General features: G+C 49.2%; 1 long non-coding RNA gene across 1 annotated transcript; it reads left to right on the top strand.

Moving 5' to 3' along the window:
- Positions 1-1,786: 1,786 nt before the first annotated feature.
- LOC127590736 (uncharacterized) lies at positions 1,787-2,514 on the top strand. The gene is made up of 2 exons (XR_007959747.1): positions 1,787-1,819; positions 2,202-2,514. It is a non-coding gene; the product is annotated as an uncharacterized LOC127590736 (long non-coding RNA).
- Positions 2,515-3,847: the final 1,333 nt, after the last annotated feature.

The raw sequence follows: 3,847 nt of genomic DNA, 5'->3' as shown, positions 1-3,847 counted from the left end.
AATGATTTGCTAAAAAGAATGCTCAAGTACCAAGTAGGCTAACTGCTTGAACATGAATTCTGATTATTTTTTTAAACAATGTCATCAGATAGATAAAAACATAAAATTATGTGCACATGCCTGCATCTTCAAATCATAAAAATAATACCAGACTATATTTTACCAATCTTGATGGCTTGTCTCCATTCCATGTCAGGTTGTCTGGGCACATTGTTTGCATCCTGATTAGCGTCTGGCTCATACACGTAAGGTCCAACATGTAAAATTCCAACCTCCTCTTCTTCATCCAACTCTTTAAAAACTTGGATATCCTCACTTGCGCTCGATCGATCGCTTGTATTGCTGTTTGAATCATTGTTTGAAATGCTTTGCATGTGGCCGTATGGAGCTCGGCCATCGCTGTTCTCCATGTGACGTGTCACTTCCGGGTTCCGCCCCTTTCAGGCTGGAACTTCGGAAAATCGATTATTTTGTCAAATGTACAATACAAATTATTTTTTCAAGCTTTATTTTTTGTGGACAATGTTTGAGTACTTTCATTGTGACCCTATTTGGCATTTCATGAAATTACTTCACACTTGGCCTTTAAGGTTCCCTTACAAGAAAATTTCTGGCCACAGTCTGAACAAGTGAACGGTTTCTCACCAGTGTGTAATTCCAAAGCATCTTTTCAAGCATACATTTTCCCAAAGGGAGAACATTTCCAGGGTTTGTTGTGTGTGTTACATGTCAGATCACCTTCAAACTCATCTTCATCCTCATCATCATTATCATCATTTTTTTTTAATGATGGCGCCCCCTGAGTGGCTGCCTCTCCAGCAACGAATATCCCTGTTTGAGTTTCTTTTCGTCCTTTTACTTTATTCATTTCTTCTTCCCATTTTGTTTTGCATGGTTTTGTACCCCAAAACTACGGGGGGGGGGGGGGGGGGGATGGGTAGCTTCATTTCTGCTCATCTCCTTTATTTGCTTTAATCTTTTTACGTATCCTGTGAACGGAGATGCCGATAGCACACGCAACTCCATTGTTTACAGTAAGTACCAGCTGTTAGCATGGCGGGCTAACAGCGGGCTATTGGCCGCTGAGAAACCGGATATCCCACGCGAGTTGAAGAAGAGGACACAAGGGTGTCGAGCCGGGAAGGACCGCCGCACAAGGGGGAGAAAGTACAAACATGTCCTCCCGTCCGTCATCATGGGGAATGTAAGATCGCTCCCTAACAAGATGGTTAAGCTGGCGTCGCTAACGCGACATCAAAGGGATTACCGCGAGGCTAGCCTAATGCTACTCACGGAGTCGTGGCTAACAGCGATCACTCCGGACACACATGCCGAGTTGGAAGGCTTCCAACTCATACGTGCGGACAGGAATGAAGGGAGTGGAAAGAGAAAAGGTGGGGGACTGGCTGTTTTTGTGAACGATAAATGGTGCAATCCGGGGCATATCACGATCAAAGACAAACTCTGCAGCCGGGGTTTGAGCTGCTAGCCGTTAGCCTCAGGCCCCATTATCTCCCGAGGGAATTCTCACACGTCATAGCTGTGACAGTGTACATCCCCCCGTCGGCTAATGGAGATGCAGCGTGTGATGCCCTGATGACTGTCGTGAGCAGGCTGCAAACACAGTCCCCCAACACCCTGCTGATCATCTCTGGGGACTTCAACCATGTCTTTCTGTCGTCCTCCTTTTCAACCTTCACTCAATATGTAACCTGTGCCACTAGAGACAATAAAAATTTGGACTTGTTTTATGCCAATACCAAGGAGGCATATAAACCCCCCCCCCCCACCCCCTCTTGGAAGAGCAGACCACAACTTGGTATTTCTCGAGCCTGTGTACAAACCCCTGGTGCACAGGCAGCCAACTGTGACCAGAATGATAAGGAAGTGGTCAACGGAAGCTGAAGATGCTCTGCGGGACTGCTTCGAAACAACTAGGTGGGAACTCTGCAGCGAGGTTCATGGGGAGGACATTGATGCACTCACTGACACCATACAGACTACATAAACTTCTGTGAGGAGAACACCGTACCCACCAGAACTGTGCGGTGTTTTTCCAACAACAAGCCATGGATTAATCCCGACATAAAGGCCCTCCTGAAGGAGAAGAAGAGAGCTTTTATGTCGAGAAACAGAGAGGAGCTGAAGGCCGTGCAGATTCGGCTGAGAAGAAAGATCAGGGAGGGGAAGAGGATATAGAGGATGAATTTGGAGGACCAGTTACAGGCCAGCAATGTCACTGGTGTCTGGAGGGGCCTGAAAACCATCTCAGGCCATGACAGCCCAAAGACATTGACTGAGAAGGACAACGACTGGGCAGATGGACTGAACCGTTTTTTCAACCGTTTCGACCAGTCGTCTGTCCCTTCCCCCAACCACTCTCACTGAGGACCTATTCTCCTCCCCCTCCTCTTTCGACCAGCTCTCATCAACCCAGTCTGTCACCTGGTTCCTGCCTGTCCGTCACAACAGAGCAGGTGAGGAACCAACTGAGGAAGATGAATGTGAGGAAGGCAGCAGGTCCAGACAAGATCAGTTCCCGGCTCCTCAGGACCTGCTCTGACCAGCTGTGTGACATTGTCCAGCACATGTTCAACCTGAGCCTGAAGCTGGACAGAGCTCCACAGCTGTGGAAAACTCCATGCCTGGTCTCAGTGCCGAAGACCCCCCACACTAAGGAGCTGAACAGCTACAGACCGGTGGCGCTGACGTCTCACCTGATGAAGACGCTGGAGAGACTTGTCCTCGCCCACCTTCGACCGCTGGTGACCCGCTGCAGTTTGCCTATCACCCTGGCATCGGCGTGGAAGACGCCATTATCTACCTCCTCCACTCAGTGCTGTCACACTTGGAGAAGGCTGGGAGCACTGTGGGAATCGTGTTCTTTGATTTCTTCAGTGCCTTCAACACCATCCAGCCCAATTTACTGGGAGGCAAACTGCAGAACGCCGGTGTGGACCACCATCTCACAGCATGGATCATAGACCACCTCACAAATCGGCCGCAGTACGTGAGGTTGCAGAGCTGTGAGTCGGACAGGCTTCTCTGCAGCACTGGAGCACCGCGGGGGACTGTTCTGGCTCCATTCCTGTTCATCCTCTACACTACGGACTTCAGACACGCCACACCAAACTGCCACCTTCAGAAGTTCTCCGATGACTCTGCGATTGTTGGCCTCATTACAGAGGGGGACGATCGGGAGTACAGGGGACTGACGAAAGACTTTGTGAACTGGTGCCAGCAGAATCTCCTCCAGATCAACCCTAGGAAAACTAAGGAGTTGGTTGTGGATTTCTGCAGGAAACAGTCCTCACCAGCACCAATGAACATCCAGGGTATGGACATAGAGAGGGTGACCTCCTACAAGTACCTAGGTGTTCTTCTGAACAACAAACTGGACTGGTCTACAAACACAGACACCCTGTTTAGGAAAGGACAGAGCCGACTCTTCCTACTCAGAAAACTGAGGTCTTTTGGGGTTCAGGGGTCGCTTCTTAAGACTTTCTATAACTCGGTGGTGGCCTCGGCCATCCATTATGGCATTGTCTGCTGGTCAGGCAGCATCTCAGCCCGGGACAGAAAGAGACTGAAGCGACTGGTCAGGAAGGCCAATTCTGTCCTGGGCTGCTCCCTTGACACTCTGGAGGAGGTGGACAACAGAAGGATGCTAACTAAGCTAAAAGCTATGATGGACAGTCCCTCCCACCCTCTCCAGCCCGCACTGACAGCACTAGGTAGCTCCTTCAGCCAGAGACGGAGAGATACCGACGCTCGTTCCTACCGACTGCTGTCAGGCTGCTGAATAAAAATAACAATAATAATATTAATTAAATGATGTGATGTGTGT

The sequence above is a fragment of the Hippocampus zosterae genome, chromosome 18 (assembly GCF_025434085.1).
Source record: "Hippocampus zosterae strain Florida chromosome 18, ASM2543408v3, whole genome shotgun sequence".
Taxonomy (NCBI): Eukaryota; Metazoa; Chordata; class Actinopteri; order Syngnathiformes; family Syngnathidae; genus Hippocampus; species Hippocampus zosterae.
Note: the sequence above shows the minus strand (reverse complement) of the source record. Positions and strands in the feature narration are given on the sequence as shown.